A 23,031-nucleotide genomic window follows, 5' to 3' on the forward strand; every position below is an offset into this window, starting at 1 on the left:
GTTTATCTCTTCCTCTTTCCTCCACCCATTCCCTGTCACTTTGCTGTTAGCCAGCATTCCACTTGGTTGGGGTTCTTGACCCCCTGGGGTGACTAAAATCAATTCCTGGAGGCTCTGAGTCTTTAGTGGCTATGCCTTTCTTGGTTCACTCTATTCTTCTATTGATTTTTATTTGGAAGTAATAAGAGACACCTAAGATTATCCCTGGGCTCCAACAATGGCTTCTTTGCCTCCACTGTGTAGTAGCAACCCAATTTCCCCTTGATAATTAAAATCAACCCCCTTCTCTGTTGATCCAATAACATGTGGAAATCCCACTAGCTAGCTGGCAGTCTCCCCTTCCTCTTCCCTGTGGAAGCAATCATCCCTTGGGAACACCTCCAAGATTGCAGGGACGGTAAGCAAATCTTTGAGAATGGGTATCATAGTGAATGGGGCCTGTCCTCATCTCTTGGTCCCCAGACCCATGTGTTCTGACTGCAGAAGAAAGAGCACTGACCATTTGTTTGAGTTTAAAGCATGTATTGCATCCTATAAGACAGTACCCAACCTCACAGGGTGTGATCTCCCATCTGGTACTGTGATGGGGTCTGTAACAAGCCATTTTATCAGGCCAGCTACTTCAGGGCAATTGAGGTATGTGTCAAGGCTAGTGAATTCCATGGGTGTGAAGCCACTGCTGTACCCCCTTCACTATAAAATGTATGCCTTGCTCAGAATGTTGTGTGAAATACCATCACGATAAATGAGACATTCCCTAAGTCCATGGACAATGGTACTGACAGAAATATGCAAAGTTCATTATAGCAGGGAAGTTTGGGCATCTTGATGTAATTGAATGTAAGCAGTTGAATCCAAGGCTAAGTCAACCAATCAAGGAAACTGTTGAAGCTATTTCTAGCTGCATGAGCTAGAACATTGTCTGGAATCTTGAGTAAGTGGATCCTTATTGACAAATTCAGCCTCGTCTAATTTTATTTTCTATTCTTAGGCTCTTAGCCTTAGAATCTGCTTGTGCAGCTGTTTTCCAGGTTCCTGCTCATAAGAATTAGCAAAAGCATATACTTCCTTTGGTGTATAGGATGTCTTTTCCCAGAACACACCTTGCAATTCTCCCCCTACAGTGGGATCGGATTCTATTTATTGGTCCAGAGGCAGTAAGAACTAATAGGAATGGGTCTTGAGAATTGTATCCCATTGCAAAAGTTGCCTAAGGTAGGATCATTACATTACATTACACTGACTTTAAGCAAGGGGAGGCTAGTTTCCAGAGATAAGGGAAGACGGACTGCCTCCAAGGTTCTAAGTGTTGTCAGACCATTCAAATGTCCCCCTCTCAAGGCTCAGGATCCCACGCCTTTGCAACTAATGCCCTGATGTTAATATATGAGACACGGCTAGGTTTTGTACTCAGCTTACAGTGTTATTCTGTAACATGTACTCTTTGATTTGGGACCAAATCTTCAGACATGTCTAACCAGTGGCTACTAGAAATAAGAGATTTTTTAAAGACATCAAAGCAGCTCAGTGGTTCTGTGCCTGAGCTTATAGTTTCCTTTCTGAAAGCTCTTAGAACCTTTAGAAGCAGCCGGCCACCTAACAGCTTACACCAGTTGAGTGCAGGAGTCATTTGATTTCCCAAAGCCTTGTCTTAACTGGCACATGATCCCAGGCAATCTTTAGGTGATAATTTAAGTGAAGATGTTGCCACTGCATGCCAGATATGACTTCCATTTGCAAGGAGATCATCAGTATATCCATGCTCTAATAGGCCAGCAACCCAAACCAGAATTCTATTTTGAGAATCTGTTTTTTAAAACTATTCCAAGAGCTATATCAACCAGGAGAATGAGAAACTTCTCTAGAACTTAGAATGAATCTACAATAAAGTGAACATGCTTGATGCTATTGAACTGTACACTTAGAAATGGTTAAGATGATTTTATGAGTGAACCTAGTACAGAGAATTGGTATCAGGAGACGGAAGAACAGAGGAGCAAATAGAAGACCTTGAGATCATCTAGTGATTAGCAGCAGCAGGAAGCTGCCACCATCCCTCTGCTAGAGGGACAAGGAGAGAAGACGGTACTGATAGGCCTTCAGAATCAGGGTCATACTCCAGAGCTGAACCTGGGAGACCTGCCACGTGGGTTCTGAGACTATGGAGGAGATGCCACAGGAAGCAGACGAAGGCTTCTTCCTGCTTCCTATCCTCCAGCCTTCCACCAGAGCCTTCACTGGCAAAGCTTCCCACAGGTACAGAGGCAGAGCAGGGGAAGAGCAAATGGGCAGCTGATCTGCACACCAGCCTCTTTGCAGGTATGTATAAATGCACAGGAGAAAGTCTGGAAGCATATAGTCCAGTAACAAAGTAGACTGCATCTCTCAGGAGGACACAACCACTTCCAGACAGCCCCTCCCCTGGAGCAACTCCTGCCTTTGAGGAGAGGTCCCCCCGGAGCGCCAAGAGCAGAGGCAGCTCTGGGCAGACAGATGCAGTCAGCCAACAGCAAGTGGTGAGAAGGTCTGGTTCCTCCAGTCAGATGGGTCCTGACACTGTCTTCTGTGATCCAGCTCTGCCCCAGGAGGAGCAGGGTGGGCAGGCCAACAGAGCCCAAAGCAGAAAAGGAAGGCCGCTCTGCTGAACGGTGAGTAGTGGTTTCAAGGGAGCAGTGGCTGGGAGAAGAGTGAGGGCTGGAAGGGGTGTGGGGTGCGAAGGCTGAACATAGACCCACCCCTGTTAGGGCATCGAATCCTCAGGAGGAAACAGGCAGCGGGGAGGCGGGGCAGGAGTCCGGAAGCCTCAGAATATTTTGGCTCACCTTATATTTGACTATGTCCGTTCCAACATGTTCACTTCAATCTGGCAGTCGACAGTGCTTTTCACAGCCGCACAAATCAAATATTCTATTGGGTCGATGCAGAGCAGTTATGAAGGGGCCCTCCTCAGGGAATTGGATGCATCACTGCTGTCAAATTGGTGCTTTCCTGTCAAGTAGGCACAAGTCAGGCCACACAGGCCCGGTTATTTCATGACCCAGGCTCGACCACGAGGACAGTGGCGAAGGTGCCCTTGTAAACTCCAGCCTTTGTTCTGTGTAGATCAGCACGCTGCCTTCATTGAATTATGCAAATATTCATGTTTTTGTATAACAATGAGACAATTGCTTAAATAGAATATATATATATTTTTTGGTGGCTCTTTGTCTGCTGTATATAAGGGGTCAAGGGCAAGGCAGCCCTCAAATCCTTTGCAGTCTTGGGAGCGCCCAGTACAGGGAAGGGTCTGAAGAGCAGGAAGGAGTCCCCTCACTTTGACAGGCCTGTGGGATCCCTCCAGGGCCTTAATTACCCTGGCCCTGTGCTCCTCTGCTCCTGGCCAGGAGCTGAGGTGACCACAGACGCTTACACGGTCTGGAGGTGTGCCTTCCCAGCCTGGCCCCAGTGTGGAGGGGGAGCGGCTGGTCCCTGGGCCCCTGGAAGACCAGGAGGGGCATGGCCCAATCTCCCCCAAGCCCACAGTGCTGGGCCGCCGAGGCCAGCCCCTGAGGCCCGCCTGTCTGCCACCTGCCTTGGTTTTAATGAAAACTGTCCATGAGTTGCTGCTCATTCCCAATTATCTGCTCTGGCCTGGTTGGCTGACATGTTTATTTTGCGGCTGCCAGACTGGTAGAGATGGCTCTTTCATAAAGAATCACACCCCTTTCAAGTTGAGCTTCCTTTTTTGCCCATCATTTGTTTTTGCAAACATTTCAGGATTAATTGAACACTCTTCCCCCTTCCAACCAAAACACATGCTCGCCTTCCCTGCGCAATATGGCAATCTTGGCATTTGATCATCTCTGCACGCTTTCATTTCTGAGTCCCCAGTGCTGACAAAAGACTGGTCTCAAGTAACCTCAGGCCGCTGTCTTGGAGAAAATTGAGTTTCATTTCAGATTAGCCTCTTCAGTTTCTGTCTCTGAAAAGCTCATTTTCCATAAATCTAGGTTTGGGTATCTGCAGGCTCACCTTGAGCACGCAACTGCGTATCTTTTGCTTGTCTTTTTAATTATAACTATGGGTTTGGAAGCTTCATAAAATATGTCATGTTTTGAGTAAGGGAAGAAGAAGGAAAGAGTCAGCTCTGGGCTGACTTTAAAAAGTATCAGGTAAAAATTGTTCTTCTTTAACATGATTTCACTATTAAGACTCCAGTGGATAAAAACAGCTAGGAATTGAAATGATTGTCTTCTTTATTTCTACTACTGCACACCTCATTTTTAAAAGCAAAACAAAGACAAAAAATTCTTTATCAATTCCATTATCATCCTCTTTCTCCATCTAGGGTTGCTTAATCCTGGCTGCTCAGATGAATCACCTGGGGTTTAAAATTTTGCCCATATGTGTAGTCACAATAATGGCCTCCCAGAGGTGTCCATGTCCTAATCCCTAGGACCTGTTACCTTCCTTGTGATTAAGTTAAGATCTTGAGGTGTGGAGTTGTCCTGGATTCTCCAGGTGGACCCCAGAATATAATCATGGGGGTCTTTAAAGGTGGCAAAAGGGAGGCAGAAGAAGAGAGTAACTGTGGAAGAAGCAGAGAGAAACAACATTGCTGGCTTCAAAGATGGATGAAGGGGGCCTTTAGAAGCTGCAAAAGGTAAGAAAACAGATTTTCCCTGGAGTCTCCAGAAGGAACAGAGCTCTGCTGACACCTTGGGTTTAGTCCAATGAGACCCCAGAGGACTTCTGACCTACAGAACTGTGAGATACATTTGTGTTGTATTAAGCCACTAAGTTTATGGCCATTTGTCCCAGCAGGAAGAGAAAACTAACACATCATGTAAATTTACCCTTGGAGAGGTGGCCCCAGGCATCGGTAAATGGAAGGGCTCTGCAGGTGGTTCTCACGCAGTGGGATGGAGTGCCCACGGGCAGTGCTGTGTCCATGTCCTCACACTTCCTTGACAGTTGGCCCACTGCAATCTGGCCACTATTCCCATCAATCCTCTGGACTCTTCTTACACACCAGCCACCTCTTGTTGACCAATCAAGTGGACAATACTCCCTCCTTATGTTACTCAATGTTTGACAGCACTGGCCATTTCCTCAGACACCACTCACCTGTTTTTCTTTCTTACCTCATGGTCATCCTCGTGATTCTCTTGGCTACTGCTGTTCTTCATCTCAATCCTTAAGTGTCGATGCTGTGAGGGTTCCATCCTAGGGTCTACTCTCTTCTTGCCCTGTATACTATTCCTGGGATGTTTCACCTATCACTTTGGCCTCTATATGCTGATGGATACCTAACCTAAATCTTTTGGCTATTTATCTTTCCTAACTTCCAAAACCATATATTCAACAATCTACTTCAAACTCAGGATGTCCAACATCAAACTCATTTCCCCCACCTTAATTCCCTTCCTCTGTATGTGGCATTCTTTTTATTTATTTATATTTTTGGCTGCGTTTTGTCTTCGTTGCTGCATGCGGGCTTTCTCTGGTTGTGGCTAGCGGGTCTACTCTTCGTTGCGGTGCGCGGGCTTCTCACCGTGGTGGCTTCTCTTGTTGAGGAGCACGGGCTCTAGGCGCACAGGCTTCAGTAGTTGTGGCTCGTGGGCTCTAGAGTACAGACTCAGTAGTTGTGGTGCATGGGCTTAGTTGCTCTGAGGCATGCGGGATCTTCCCAGACCAGGGCTCGAACCCGTGTCCCCTGCATTGGCAGGCGGATTCTTAACCACTGTGCCACCAGGGAAGCCCCTGTATGTGGCATTCTTATCCATGCAGCAACTAAAGCCAGAAACCTGGGCATCATCCTGTCTCCTCTCACTCCCTCACCTCTTCCTCTCCTAAGTCTAATTAATCACGTCTCTCTATCTATTCAGTATCATCCTGGTTCAGGCTACTTTGATCTCTCCCTGAATTATTGTGATGGCCAAAGCCACTTCTCAAAAATAAAAATGTCATAACTCTACATAAAACATTTTAACATCTCCCTCATCCTCAGGAATAAACTCCAAGCTTTTCACTTGTCTTCAAGACACAGTGTCACTTTGTTCCTGTTTTCCTGTCTAACACCATCTCCTCCAATTCTTGGCCTCTTTATCCCCACCCAACTCTGTGCCCCAGCCATCGTGAACTACTTTAGTCATCTAAATTCACCACACCTCCTCTTGTCCCAGACTTTGCACATGCCTGCCTCTCTTCCTAAACATACTCTTTTCTCACTCTGAGACTAGCTGTGTCTTCCCCATGCCTCAGTCTTCGCTTAGCTGTTGCCATGGACGTTGGTCATTTTTGGGCTGTGTTCACCCTTCCTTTAGTATCTTGATTGCCTTCTGGAGAATTAACCCTTTTTTCTTCTGTGTATCCTTGGCTAGATGGTAAACCCAAATGTCTGTCCATTATAACAGAACCTAAAGCATGTTAGCTCCTTTCTCTCATGGCCTTGGTACAATCAGGTAGATGATCTGTGACCTAAGCTGATCAATCAGATGCTTTTTTCCGGGACTTCGAATCTCGAATAAATAGTGCCAAGATGAAAGAAACTGGGATTCCTCCATGCCAGGAGCAGGGTTCTGACTGGACTGTTTCGGCTCAGAGACCCTGCCTGGGTTCCTATTTCCTGACCCTTCAAAACTGCCCTGATTTCTGTCTCTTTATAAGCCTGTTTCTTCAGCTATTCCATTGATTCTATTGGCATCCAATATCCTTTCACTAAATTTCTTTATTTTTTAAGTTAGAAAGAGTTCATTTCTGTTCTTTTTTCATCTATAAAGTTATTCTATGGCTCCTCAGCCTTCATCTGGACATATTCTTATTACAGTAGTTACTACTGTACAATGTATTAAAATATCACTTCTCTGTTTCTCCTACTAGATCATAAACTTCTTGAGGGCAGGGACAATACCTTGTTCGTTATTCTACACCCAGAGCGAAGCACAGGGTCTGGTACATAGTAAACATTTAATAAGCAATTGAGGAATGTGTGAATGCGATTTCATTCTCTGATAAGAATACAGTAAATGTGGAAAAGGCTTATGGTCCATTGATTCTAATGTTTCCCAAACTATTGCCAGCTAATATAAATTATCACCAGAAAGTTTCATTAATGCTTTCTCTGCCCAATGACAAAAACATACAGATCATTGTGCAAAGCCCAAAACAAACTAAAAATACCAAAACAAGGACTTCCACTTTCAAGAAGATGAAATAGACATACTTTTCCCTTTCCTCCCACCTAAGTACAACAAAAATCCTTGGACAAACATCACTCAGCAAAACCACAATGAGGTATTATCTCACACCTATTAGAATGGCTATTATGAATTGGGATTGACATATATACACTAATATGTATAAAATGGATAACTAATAATAACCTGCTGTATAAAAATATAAATTAAATAAAATTCAAAAAAAAATTTACCTTAAATGTAAATGGACTGAATGCTCCAATCAGAAGACAGAGTGGCTGAAGGGATACAAAAATAAGACCTATATATATGCTGCCGATAAGAGACTTACTTCAGATCTAAAGACACAGAGACTGAAAGTGAGGGGTTGAGAATAATTACTCCATGCAAATGGAAATCAAAAGAAAGCTGGAACAGCAATACTTATCAGATGAAATAGACTTTAAAGCAGACTGTTATAAGAGACAAAGAAGGACACTGCAAAATGCCCAAGTGATCGATCCAAAAATATATAACAATTATAAATACATATGCACCCAACATAGGAGCACCTCAATACATAAGGCAAATATTAACAGACATAAAAGGAGAAATCAACAATAACACAATAATAGCAGACTTTAACACCCCCCCCCAAAAAAACAAACAAACAAGAAATAACAAGGAGGTGGAGAAAAGGGAACCCTTTTACATTGTTGGTGGGAATGTAAATTGGTGTGGCCCCTATGGAAAACAGTATAGAGGTTCCTCAAAAAATTAGAAATAGAAATACCATATAATCCAGCAAATCCACTTCTGGGTATACGTGCAAAGAAAATGAAATCACTATCTCAAAGAGATATCTGCACAGCCATGTTCATTGCAGCATCATTCACAATGGCCAAGACATGGAAGCAACCTAAGTGTCTATCAAAAGACGAATGGATAAAGAAAATGTAGTATTTATGTATACAATGGAACACTATTCATCCATAACAAAGAAGGACATCCTGCCATTTGCAACAACATGGATGGACCTTGAGGGTGTTATGCTAAGTGAAATAAGTCAGAGAAAGACAAATGCTATATGATCTCACTTATACTTAGAATCTAAAAAAACCAAATTTATAGAAACAGAGATCAGATTTGCGGGATGAGGGCTGGGGGAATTAGAAGGTGATCAATAGGTACAAACTTCCAGTAATAAGATAAATAAGTTCTGGGGATGTAATGTACAGCATGATGACTGCAGTTAATATTACTGTATTGTCTATTTGAAAGTTGCTAAGAGAGTAAATCTTAAAAGTTCTCATCACAAGAAAAAAAGGTGAGGTGATTGGTGTTAACTGAACTTATTGTGGTCGTCATCTCTCAGTATATACGTATATCAAATCATTACATTGTACACCTTAAAATTATAAAATGTTAGGTTTAAATTATATCTCATTAAAACTGGAAAAGAAAGTTATGTAATAACCATAAAATGTAACAGTATGCATTAAAAATAATGTGTAATTAATCATCAAGGAAATGCAAAACCATAATGCAACACTACTACACACCCACCACAATGACCAAAATGAAAAAGTGTTGATAAGGCTATGGAGGAACTGAGATTCTCATACGTTGCTGGTGGGAGTGTAAATTGGTACAATCACCATTGAAGATGGGAAGTTTCTACCAAAGCTGAACATATACATAACACTGTGACTCTAAATTCATGGAGAGATATACCATATTTGTGGGTTGAAAGAATCAACATAATGAAGTTGTCATTTATCCTTAAAATGACTGACAAGTGTCACGCAATTCCTATCAAAATCCCAGAAAAATATTTTATAGATATAGATAAGATTATTCTACAATTTATGTGGAAAGGAAAAGGGACTAGAATAGCTAAAACAATTTTGGGAAAGAATAAAGTGGGAGGAATCAGTTTGCATGATTTCAATATTTATACAATTATAGTAATCAAGATTGTGTGGTATTGGTGGAAGGATAGACCCATAGATCAGTGGAACAGAACAGAGAACCGTATAGCCTTTCCAACAAATGGCCCTGGAACTTGAACATTCATAGGCAGAAAGAAGAAAGAAGAGAAAGAAAGAAAGAAAGAAAGAAAGAAAGAAAGAAAGAAAGAAAGAAAGAAAGAAAGAAAGAAAGAAAGAAAGAAAGAAAGAAAGAAAGAAAGAAAGAAAGAAAGGGAGAGAGAGAGAGAGAGAGAGAGGGAGGGAGGGAGGGAGGGAGGGAGGAAGGAAGGAAGGAAGAAACAAAGAAAGGAAGGAAGAAACAAAGAAAGTAAGAAAGAAAGAAAGAAAGAAAGAAAGAAAGAAAGAAAGAAAGAAAGAAAGGAAAGAAAGGGAAAGAAAGAAAGAAAGGAGGAAAGAAAGAAAGAAAAGGAAGAAAGAGGGAGGGAGGGAAGGAAGGAAAGAAAGAGAGAAAAAGAAAGAAAGAAAGAAAAAAGAAAGAGGGAGGGAGGGAAGGAGGAAGGAAGGAAGGGAGTAAAGAAGGAAGACCCAAGTCTCACGTCTTAATATAAAACTTAACTCAGAATGGATCATGGTTGTAAATATAATGTGTAAAACTATAAAACATCTAAAAATCAAGATATCCAAAAAGTCAATAGGTAAATTAAAATGGAATAGTAAAAATATTCAAATAATCCAAAAGAAGGCAGGAAAGAAGAAATGGAGGAACAAAACAGGTAAGATAGACAGAAAACAAATAATAAAATAATAGCTCTAAATCCAACCATACCAGTAATTAGGTAAAGTGTAAATTATCTAAACACATGGAGAAGCCCACTTTAAATATAAAGACATAGATAAATGAAAAGTATAGAAAAAGAGATATCATGCAAACAATAATCAAAAGAGAGCTGGAGAGCTGGAGTGACTATATTAATATCAGACAAGACAGACTTGAGAACAAGGAACGTTACCAGCAGTAAAGGGGTAATGATAAAAGTATCAATTCACTGGGAAGATATAATAATTCTAATTGTGTATTCAGGCTTTGTTGCAGTTTGACAAAATAACTAGTTAGTTTTTTGGTTTTTTTTAAACAACCTTGGCATTGTAGCCAGAGCCTAAAAAAATGAGTGTAGTGTTTATCAGAAATATAAAGTCACATTTATTGTTTCCTGCAATAGTTTCCAAAATGAATTCTCAATCAATGAAACATCACTTGGAAGCGTGTTTTCTTCTGCCATGATACAGGGGAGGAATCTTGAGCAAATATGACAAATGGCTCTGACAGGCTGGCTCCTGATAACTCAGGCCTGGAGTGAGCAATCATAAATGACCTCACACTTGCTGCCCTCAGTCCCAGTTTGCAGCACGCTGCCTTCCTACTTAATGAAAAACACACCTCTGGAAACCAAAGCAAAGGCCTTAGAAATTCTCTGAGATCCCAGCCCCCATAGCCTGCTTCTTACTGGCTGCAGGAAGCCTTGGTGGGTGGATTTTCATCTAACCTGCCACTAGGAGGTGTTTCTTGAGTTTCCTTCCTTTACTGCATGGAGAGTCATTACCTGATTCTGATTCCTTCTAAATATATTTCCTCACAAGGTAAGTGAGAAGGTATAGGCCAGTCTAACTACTGGATTTCGACCCATCTGCCAACTGTTTCTTTAAATCACAGAATAGAATATATGAAGGGAAATAAGTAACCAAAAAGATGTTGATAGATTGCTGCAATCAAATAAACCCATGAGATGAAATTATCAGGAATAAACATCAAGTCCAATATTTATGTTTAAAAGATCACTTTTATTGTAATCAGCATACAGGAGGCTATTGTAAGGAACCCTGAGGATACTGGTGGCAAGGTCATTATCTGAGAGTGAAGCTGGTAAAAATTGATTTAAAATGGATGAGGACAAAGAGTACACATGTACGCATACAACCACACGAGCCTGCAGACCAATTTCACTCATGACAATCAATGCAGAAATCCTAAATAAATATGTGCAAACAGACAGCATATTAAAAGATTAATATTACATGACCAAAGGAATTTATTCCATAAATGCAAGGGTGTTTCAGTATTTGTATATTTATTAATGTAGTTCCCATTAATGGATATAAATAGAAAAATTATATTATCATTTTTATGAGTGTTATAAAGGCTTTTGCGAAAATTCAATGCCTAGTCTCTATTTTTTGAAAAGTTTTAATAGAATGGGAATCAGATATTACTCTATTGTGCCAAACCCAGAGTTATACAAAACAGGGAGAGAATAAGAGCATTCCTGTTAAAATCAGGAACAAGGAACGGACACTCTATCACTGCTATTATTTATCATGGTCTGGTGGTGTTCTTCAGCACAATTAGAAGAGAAAAAAAAGAATGGTTTAAAAATTGAAACAGAGGACATAAAGTTCTAATTATTAGCAGATAATATAACTATTTGCCTCAAAAATCGAAGAGAGAGTAAGTTGAAATACTGTTACAGTCAGGGAATTCAGTAGGATAACTGAACACGGATCATATATGGAAATCAATAGCTTTCATATATGTGAACTGTAATCAATCAGAACAAGTGATCCCCAGAATAAATACAGAATGTATGAAATACTTATGAGTAAACTTAACAAGAAATGTTCAAGATCTACAGAAAGAACATTTTAAATACTAGTGAGGATCACAAACGGAGACTTGAACAAATGAACAGTATACTGAATTAATAGGGAATTGTATCATCATCAAGAAATTAATTCTCCCTAAGATATGCTAATATTATAATACACTTTCAGTAAAATGCAAACTGAAGTTTTTTGGAACTAGGCAAGCTAAATTTATATGGAAAAATAAATAACCCAGGAAAGCTAGAAAAATTTTAAAAGGAAACATGAGAGGAAATTGTCTTTACTAGATATGAACACATAATATTCAAAACAGTGTTAACACTAAACAATAAATAGACTAATGGAAAAAAATAGAGAGTCTAGAAATAAACCCTCACATGTGGAGAAATTTATTGTGTGATAAACATGGCTTTTGAAATCAGTGGGTGGGCTGATTTTTTGGTTAGCACTCAGTTCCATTCTTTTTTTTTTTTTTTTTTTTTACATACATATTGTTTATTTTAAAATATATTATAATCATAGTATATATAAACATTGCAATATATTGTAAAACTTTAGGAAACAAAAATTAGAGAGATCACTAATTATATGAAAAAAATCTATACATTCTATAGGTATTGATATTCATTCTTTATGTAATCACTTTTCTTATATATAAATTACATGTAACTTTTTTGTCATCAGCATAAATACCTTTGTAAACAAGTATATATATATGTGTATGTGTGTATATATGTGTTTGTGGACACATATATACATGTGTATACACACACATACACATAATTATTTCTTTAAGAAAATACATGAAGTGGATTCATTAAGTAATCTTAGTGAAAATATTTAGTCAATTGCCCTGTATAACTTTGTGCTAACTTTTGCTCCCATAAGTAGTTAGATACAGGTTCTTGGTATTTATCCTTTAAAAAACTCTTTGGTAATTTGGTAGTTAAAAATAATATTGATCTTTCAATAAATATGTATTTGCTAACTAATGTAGTTAAGTATTTTAAAATAATTATTAGGTATTACTTTAATGTTCTTTCTTCATTTTTCTGTCAGGGAATTTGTCTCTTTTTAAAATTAATTTGTATGCATTCTTCATTATTTGCTGAGCCTCAGTTTTCTTATCTGGAACATGGGTAGAATAATAATTCATGAACTTTTTTATTGTGATGATTAAATGAGGTAATATAACCTAGAATGTGGAGATAATTATTAATAGAATGTCAAAGTATTGTAACTAATAAGAGATAGAGATGTAAGTTTAATTATTATGTTCCACATCCCATGCTCTTTTCAAAATAGACCTCTATAAACCAAATTATAACAACCATTAATATACATCATTTCAAAAAATTGATATAATTTTTCCATATTTCTTTTCTGGAATTGATGCAACCAATAAATATTTATTAATCTCCACATGGGTCTAGTCATCTGCCTGGGAGCTGAGACTTTAAGAGAACACATGTACTCTTATACTTTTAAAATACATACACATAACTCATGTCACTTTAATATTATCACAAATCTATTATTAAATATTCTTCTATGGGTAAATGTGTAAACAAATTGTGGTACACCTATGCAAGAGAATACCACTCAACAATAAGAAAAAGCAAACTATTGGGACATGCAACATCTTGGATAGATCTTGAGGGCATTGTGCTGAATGAAAAAAGCCAATTTCAAAAGGTCACATACTGTATGATTCTGCTCATTCTGGAAATCATAAAATTGTAGTGATGAGAAACGGATCAGTGGTGGTCAAGGGTTAGTGCTGTGGGGAAGATGTGACAAAGTGTAGTGAGAGGAATTTTGTTTGGAGTGAGGGAATATTACTGTGTCCTGATTATGGATCTATACATGTGATAAAATTGTATAGATTTATACACCCACACAATGAATGACTATAAAGCCTAAAGAAATCTAAATAAGGTGTGTAGTGTAGTTTATAATATCATGCCAATGTCATTTTCCTATTTTTTTTTAAACTGTGGTATAATTGTCACATAACATCGTGTTAGTTCCAGATGTTCTACATAGTGATTCGATGTTTGTATATATTGCAAAATGATCACCACAGGAAGTCTAGTTAACATCTATCACCATACATAGTAAAAAATTTATTTTTCTTATAATGAGAACTTTTAAAATCTACTCTCTTAGCAGCTTTCAAATATGTAATATACTATCATTAACTATCTTCACCATGCTGTACATTATATCCCTGTGACATTTATTTTATAACTGAAGTTTGTACCTTTTGACCCCTTTCACCCATTTTGCCCCCTGCCCCATCTGCCTCTGACAACCACCAATCTGTTCTCTGTATCTATGAGCTTGTTTTGTTTTGTTTTGTCTTTTATATTCTACATGTAAGAGAGATCATATGGTATTTGTCTTTCTCTGTCTGACTTGTTTCACTTAGCATAATGCCCTCAAGTCCATCCATGTTGTTGCAAATAGCAAGATCTCATTATTTTTTTATGGCAGAATAATATTCCATTGCATATATGCCACAATTCCTTTATCCATTTATCCACTGATGGACACTTAGGTTGTTTCCATACCTTGGCTATTGTAAACAATGCTGTGATGATTACGGGGATGCATATATATTTTTGAGTTGGTGTTTTCATTTTCTTCAGTTAAATACCCAGAAGTGGAATTGCTGGATCATATGGTAATTCTATTTTTTTTTTTTAATATTATATTAACAGTTTATTTATTTATTTATTTTTTTATTATTTTTTTTCACACACACACACACACACACACACACACACACTGTATTTTATTTTTACAAGAGATAAATAGACTGACACCAAGCATTGTACATGGATGACCACAACAAAAGCAACAATGATTGCAATTACCAAACATGAAGCACACTCATACTATGTCATAATATTGACATTCAGTCCAGTAATCCTCCACTGTAACAGCTCCTTTACTTTACAGTGAAAATTGATTTGTATATTCTTTGCCTCTCAGTCCTTGTGGGATTTTTTTTTTTTTAATTCAGACAGAAAGTCACAAAAATTATACTCATCCTCATCAGTTCACTCAGTCCCATGTAATTAATTTTTTTTTTCATCTTGATCTTTTGTTAGCACTTTTATGAGTTCATCAGTTTTTCATTAGAGTTCTGAAAATGCTTATTCATTCAGTTCAGCAGTACAGTCAGTTACCAGAAACCTGTACTTGTCAGAGTCTTTTCCATGAATTTCTTGAAGATGAAACCCTTTTATAGGAACGTATTTGCAAAAGCATCAGACTACACCCAGAACTGTCTGTAAATGACAAAAGACTTAAAAATGACCATGGTTAAAGATTTGATGAAAGTTCATAATAATGCAGTTGACAAGAAAATTAGTTATTTCTGAGATATACATTTTAAAGTAATAACTAGGATTATTACTTATAACATTATACCAGAACATATAAGATTTTTAGAAATTTCATGTAATGTCTGAAACATTTATATTAACATATTTCCATACAAATAACCCAATGAAAGTTTAGTATTAGTTGTTTTGTTTGTTTTTTTATACTGCAGGTTCTTATTAGGCATCAATTTTATACACATCAGTGTATACATGTAAATCCCAATCACCCAATTCAGCACACCACCATCCCCACCCCACCGCAGTTTTCCCCCTTTGGTGTCCATATGTCCATTCTCTACATCTGTGTCTCAACTTCTGCCCTGCAAACTGGATCATCTGTACCATTTTTCTAGGTTCCACGTACATGCATTATTATATGATATTTGTTTTTCTCTTTCTGACTTACTTCACTCTGTATGACAGTCTCTAGATCCATCCACGTCTCAACAAGTGACTCAATTTCGTTCCTTTTTATGGCTGAGTAATATTCCATTGTATATATGTACCACATCTTTATCCATTCGTCTGCTGATGGGCATTTAGGTTGCTTCCATGACCTGGCTATTGTAAATAGTGCTGCAATGAACATTCGGGTGCATGTGTCTTTTTGAATTACGGTTTTCTCTGGGTATATGCCCAGTAGTGGGATTGCTGGGTCATATGGTAATTCTATTTTTAGTTTTTTAAGGAACCTCCATATTGTTCCCCATAGTGGCTGTATCAATTTACATTCCCACCAACAGTGCAAGAGGGTTCCCTTTTCTCCACACCCTCTCCAGCATTTGTTGTTTGTAGATTTTCTGATGATGCCCATTCTAACAGGAGTGAGGTGATACCGCATTGTAGTTTTGATTTGCATTTCTCTAATAATTAGTGATGTTGAGCATCTTTTCATGTGCTTCGTGGCCCTCTGTACGTCTTCTTTGGAGAAATGTCTATTTAGGTCTTCTGCCCATTTTTGGATTGGGGTGTTTGTTTCTTTAATATTGAGCTGAATGAGCTGTTTATATATTTTGGAGATTAATCCTTTGTCCGTTGATTCATTTGCAAATATTTTCTCCCATTCTGAGGGTTGTCTTTTCGTCTTGTTTATGGTTTCCTTTGCTGTGCAAAAGCTTTGAAGTTTCATTAGGTCCCACTTGTTTATTTTTGTTTTTATTTCCATTACTCTAGGAGGTGGATCAAAAAAGATCTTGCTGTGACTTATGTCAAAGAGTGTTCTTCCTATGTTTTCCTCTAAGAGTTTTATAGTGTCCAGTCTTAGATTTAGGTCTCGAATCCATTTTGAGTTTATTTTTGTGTATGGTGTTAGGGAGTATTCTAATTTCATTCTTTTACATGTAGCTGTCCAGTTTTCCCAGCACCACTTATTGAAGAGACTGTCTTTTCTCCATTGTATATCTTTGCCTCCTTTGTCATAGATTAGTTGACCATAGGTGTGTGGGTTAATCTCTGGGCTTTCTATCTTGTTCCATTGATCTATGTTTCTGTTTTTGTGCCAGTACCATATTGTCTTGATTACTGTAGCTTTGTAGTATAGTCTGAAGTCAGGGAGTCTGATTCCTCCAGCTCCATTTTTTTGCCTCAAGACTGCTTTGGCTATTCGGGGTCTTTTGTGTCTCCATACAAATTTTAAGATGATTTGTTCTAGCTCCGTAAAAAATGCCATTGGTAATTTGATAGGGATTGCATTGAATCTGTAGATTGCTTTGGGTAGTATACTCATTTTCACAATGTTGATTCTTCCAATCCAAGAACATGGTATATCTCTCCATCTGTTGGTATCATCTTTAATTTCTTTCATCAGTGTCTTATAGTTTTCTGCATACAGGTCTTTTGTCTCCCTAGGTAGGTTTATTCCTAGGTATTTTATTCTTTTTGTTGCAATGGTAAATGGGAGTGTTTCCTTAATTTCTCTTTCAGATTTTTCATCATTAGTGTATAGGAATGCAAGAGATTTCTGTGCATTAATTTTGTGTCCTGCAACTTTACCATATTCATTAATTAGCTCTAGCAGTTTTCTGGTGGCAGTTTTAGGATTCTCTATGTATAGTATCATGTCATCCGCAAACAGTGACAGTTTTACTTCTTCATTTCCAATTTGTATTCCTTTTATTTCTTTTTCTTCTCTGATTGCCGTGGCTAGGACTTCCAGAACTATGTTGAATAATAGTGGTGAGAGTGGACATCCTTGTCTTGTTCCTGATCTTAGAGGAAATGCTTTCAGTTTTTCACCATTGAGAATGATGTTTGCTGTGGGTTTGTCATATATGGCCTTTATTATGTTGAGGTAGGTTCCCTCTATGCCCACTTTCTGGAGAGTTTTTATCAGAAATGGGTGTTGAATTTTGTCAAAAGCTTTGTCTGCATCTATTGAGATGATCATATGGTTTTTATTCTTCAATTTGTTAATATGGTGTATCACATTGATTGATTTGCATATATTGAAGAAGCCTTGCATCCCTGGGATAAATCCCACTTGATCGTGGTGTATGATCCTTTTAATGTGTTGTTGGATTCTGTTTGCTAGTATTTTGTTGAGGATTTTTGCATCTATATTCATCAGTGATATTGGTCTGTAATTTTCTTTTTTTGTAGTGTCTTTGTCTGGTTTTGGTATCAGGGTGATGGTGGCCTCATAGAATGAGTTTGGGAGTGTTCCTTCCTCTGCAATTTTTTGGAAGAGTTTGAGAAGGATGGGTGTTAGCTCTTCTCTAAATGTTTGATAGAATTCACCTGTGAAGCCATCTGGTCCTGGACCTTTGTTTGTTGGAAGATTTTTAATCACAGTTTCAATTTCATTACTTGTGATTGGTCTGTTCATATTTTCTATTTCTTCCTGGTTCAGTCTTGGAAGGTTATACCTTTCTAAGAATTTGTCCATTTCTTCCAGGTTGTCCATTTTATTGGCATAAAGTTGCTTGTAGTAGTCTCTTAGGATGCTTTGTATTTCTGCAGTGTCTGTTGTAACTTCTCCTTTTTCATTTCTGATTTTATTGATTTGAGTCCTCTCCCTCTTTTTCTTGATGAGTCTGGCTAATGGCTTATCAATTTTGTTTATCTTCTCAAAGAACCAACTTTTAGTTTTATTGATCTTTGCTATTGTTTTCTTTGTTTCTATTTCATTTATTTCTGCTCTGATCTTTATGATTTCTTTCCTTCTGCTAACTTTGGGTTTTGTTTGTTCTTCTTTCTCTAGTTTCTTTAGGTGTAAGGTTAGATTGTTTACTTGAGATTTTTCTTGTTTCTTTAGGTAGGCTTGTATAGCTATAAACTTCCCTCTTAGAACCGCTTTTGCTGCATCCCATAGGTTTTGGGTCGTCGTGTTTTCATTGTCATTTGTCTCTAGGTATTTTTTTATTTCCTCTTTGATTTCTTCAGTGATCTCTTGGTTATTTAGTAACGTATTGTTTAGCCTCCATGTGTTTGTGTTTTTTACGTTTTTTTCCCTGTAATTGATTTCTAATCTCATAGCGTTGTGGTCAGAAAAGATGCTTGATATGATTTCAATTTTCTTAAATTTACTGAGGCTTGATTTGTGACCCAAGATGTGATCTATCCTGGAGAATGTTCCATGCACACTTGAGAAGAACGTGTAATCTGCTGTTTTTGGATGGAATGTCCTATATATATCAATTAAATCTATCTGGTCTATTGTGTCATTTAAAGCTTCTGTTTCCTTATTTATTTTCATTTTGGATTATCTGTCCATTGGTGTAAGTGAGGTGTTAAAGTCCCCCACTATTACTGTGTTACTGTCGATTTCCTCTTTTATAGCTGTTAGCAGTTGCCTTATGTATTGAGGTGCTCCTATGTTGGGTGCATATATATTTATAATTGTTATATCTTCTTCTTGGATTGATCCCTGGATCATTATGTAGTGTCCTTCCTTGTCTCTTGTAACATTCTTTATTTTAAAGTCTATTTTATCTGATATGAGTATAGCTACTCCAGCTTTCTTTTGATTTCCATTTGCATGGAATATCTTTTTCCATCCCCTCACTTTCAGTCTGTATGTGTCCCTAGGTCTAAAGTGGGTCTCTTGTAGACAGCATATATATGGGTCTTGTTTTTGTACCCATTCAGCCAGTCTATGTCTTTTGGTTGGGGCATTTAATCCATTCACGTTTAAGGTAATTATCAATATGTATGTTCCTATGACCATTTTCTTGATTGTTTTAGGTTTGTTTTTGTAGGTCCTTTTCTTCTCTTGTGTTTCCCACTTAGAGAAGTTCCTTTAGCATTTGTTGTAGAGCTGGTTTGGTGGTGCTGAATTCTCTTAGCTTTTGCTTGTCTGTAAAGCTTTTGATTTCTCCATGAAATCTAAATGAGATCCTTGCCGGGTAGAGTAATCTTGGTTGTAGGTTCTTCCCTTTCATCACTTTAAGTATATCATGCCACTCCCTTCTGGCTTGCAGAGTTTCTGCTGAGAAATCAGCTGTTAACCTTATGGGAGTTCCCTTGTATGTTATTTGTCGTTTTTCCCTTGCTGCTTTCAATAATTTTTCTTTGTCTTTAATTTTTGCCACTTTGATTACTATGTGTCTCGGCGTGTTTCTCCTTGGGTTTATTCTGTATGGGACTCTCTGAGCTTCCTGGACTTGGGTGGCTATTTCCTTTCCCATGTTAGGGAAGTTTTCGACTATAATCTCTTCAAATATTTTCTCTGGTCCTTCCTCTCTCTCTTCTCCTTCTAGGACCCCTATAATGCAAATGTTGTTGCGTTTAATGTTGTCCCAGAGGTCTCTTAGGCTGTCTTCATTTCTTTTCATTCTTTTTTCTTTAGTCTGTTCTGCAGCAGTGAATTCCACCATTCTGTCTTCCAGGTCACTTATCCGTTCTTCTGCCTCAGTTATTCTGCTATTGGTTCCTTCTAGTGTAGTTTTCATTTCAGTTATTGTATTGGTCATCTCTGTTTGTTTGTTCTTTAATTCTTCTAGGTCTTTGTTAATCATTTCTTGCAAATTCTCAATCTTTGCCTCCATTCTTATTCCGAGGTCCTGGATCATCTTCACTATCATTATTCTGAACTCTTTTTCTGGAAGGTTGCCTATCTCCACTTCATTTAGTTGTTTTTCTGGGGTTTTTTCTTGTTCCTTCATCTGGTACATAGCCCTCTGCCTTTTCATCTTGTCTATCTTTCTGTAACTGTGGTTTTTGGTCCACAGGCTGCAGGATTGTAGTTTTTCTTGCTTCTGCTGTCTGCCCTCTGGTGGTTGAGGCTATCTAAGAGGCTTGATGGGAGGCTCTGGTGGTGGGTAGAGCTGACTGTTGCTGTGTCGGTCAGAGCTCAGTAAAACCTTAATCCACTTGACTGTTGATGGGTGGGGCTGGGTTCCCTCCCTGTTGCTGTGGCGGTCCTAGCTCAGTAAAACCTTAATCCACTTGACTGTTGATGGGTGGGGCTGGGTTCCCTCCCTGTTGGTTGTTTTGCCTGAGGCAACCCAACACTGGAGCCTACCCGTGCTCTTTGGTGGGGTTAATGGCAGACTCTGGGAGGGCTCACGCCAAGGAGAACTTCCCAGAACCTCTGCTGCCAGTGTCCTTATCCCCACGGTGAAACAGAGCCACCACCCGCCTCTGCAGGAAACCCCCCAACACCAGCAGGTAGGTCTGGTTCAGTCTCCCCCAGCGTCACTGCTACTTCCCCTGGGTCCTGATGCACACATTACTTTGTGTGTGCCCTCCAAGAGTGGGGTCTCTGTTTCCCCCAGTCCTGTCAAAGTCCTGCAATCAACTCCCACTAGGCTTCAAAGTCTGATTCTCTAGGAATTCCTCCTCCCGTAGCCGGACCCCCAGGTTGGGAAGCCTGACATGGGGCTCAGAACCTTCACTCCAGTGGGTGGACTTCTGTGGTATAAGTGTTCGCCAGTCTGTGAATCACCCACCCGGCAGTTATGGGATTTGATTTTACTCTGATTGCGCCCCTTCTACCGTCTCACTGTGGCTTCTCCTCTGTCCTTGGACGTGGGGTATCCTCCTTGGTGAAGTCCAGGGTCTTCCTGTCGATGATTGTCCAGCAGCCAGTTGTGATTCTGGTGCTCTCGTAAGAGGGAGTGAGAGCACGTCCTTCTACTCCACCATCTTGGTTAATCCTCCCCTCAGTTCCATTCTTAACCTTTCATGCTCTCATGTGTTACGAGGGTGCTGGCTGAAAGCCAGTGTGCTATTTTTCTAGATTTCCTCATCAGCTTCCTTTGGTCAGGTTCTGTGAATGGGAGGCATTGGTTGGGATTGAGGAGTGAGAAGTAAGAAGGAGCCATTTTTATGCTTCCAGTGGCCCTTCCTGCAGCAGTAGTGGTATTAATGGCGGGCAATTCGGGCTCCACCAGCATGAGTGAGAATGGTAGTGGTTTCAGCACCATCATGAAAGTTTAAGTTTCTGGGTTTCTGCTCAGTGTCCACAGTGAGATTCCAAAAAAAAAGCAATGACCCTGCTGTCAGCAGTTCAGTGTTGAGCACCAACTGGTGGTTTCCAGCTGGGGGTACTAGGGGCTTCATGATCACTGAATAATATCACTTTCTCCCTTTGTTCCTTTAGTCCAATGTCTTTGTCACTAATTCATTGCATTGAATTCCCCTCTGTTTGAAATATTTAGAGCGCTTTCAGATTTCCTGACCGGACACTAATTGATGCAAGGAGAAAATAACAATTATTCAATAAATGATATTTGTGAAACTAGGTAGTCAGCCTGTGGGGGAAGGGAAATAAAGTTTGGTTTCCTACATCACACCTTATAACAAAATACATTTTAGATAAATCAAAGATTTGAATGTAAAAGAAATAAACCATAAAAACACAGAAGAAAACATGGGGGATTTAAAAAAATCTCAGAGGGCAGGTCTTTCTAAGATGTTCCAGATAAAAAACATTTGAAAATTTAATTCCATAAAAAATGTTGGCATGACAAAAAAAAAAAATTCCCAGCACATAGGAAATCAAAAAACAGGAAAAATATTTACAATGCCTATCCTTAGACAGCACCAAAACCCCAATGGAAAAATCAACAAAGATCACAGATAGAAGGTGTACAGAAAGAATATATGAGTGATTCTTTAAAAATATACTCAGAATTCACTGGTGAAACCATCTGATCATGGGCTTTTCTCTTCTGGGAGGTTTTGATTACTGATCAGTAGCCTTACTTGTTATCAGTCTGTTGAGATTTTCTATTTCTTCATGATTCAGTTTCAGTAAGTATGTATCTAGGAATTTCTTTCTTTCTTCTAGGTTATCCAATTTGTTGGCATGTAATAGTTCATAGTAGTCTCCTATGATCCTTTTTATTTCTCTGGTATTAGTTGTAATGTCTTCTCTTTGATTTCTAGTTTTATTAATTTGATGTTTTTCTCTTTTTTCTTAGTTATTCTAGCTAAAGTTTTGTCAGTCTTGTTTATCTTGGAATGTGTTGGATATGTGTGTTATCTTGATTGTGGCGATAGTCTCATGAGTGTTTACAATTTGTCCAAACTCATCAAGTTGTATATATTTAATATGTGTAGTTCTGTGTATGTCAATTATACTTCAATGAAGCTTTTACAGATACTCAGTCTCACTCGTAATAAGGAAATGCACATTAAAACCTCTATCTGTCTCTCTATCTATCTATCTGAATCACTTTGTTGTACACCTGAAACTAATACAATATTGTAAATCAACAATACTTCAATTTTAAAAGGTGTAGATATCATCAAAAATAGAATGCATAAATAAATTGTGATGCATTCATTAAAAATCCACAGTAGATACCATTTTCACTTACCAGATTGGTAAAAAAAAAAAAAGCTTGATAACTCACTGTGGTGATTTAAACATATATCCACAAATTCTCTGACACTCTTCCTCTTTAAGAGAGGAAACGATTTTCCTCTGAGTGTGGGCTGGACTTCGTG

Source organism: Eschrichtius robustus, chromosome 2, assembly GCF_028021215.1.
Source record: "Eschrichtius robustus isolate mEscRob2 chromosome 2, mEscRob2.pri, whole genome shotgun sequence".
NCBI classification, from domain to species: domain Eukaryota; kingdom Metazoa; phylum Chordata; class Mammalia; order Artiodactyla; family Eschrichtiidae; genus Eschrichtius; species Eschrichtius robustus.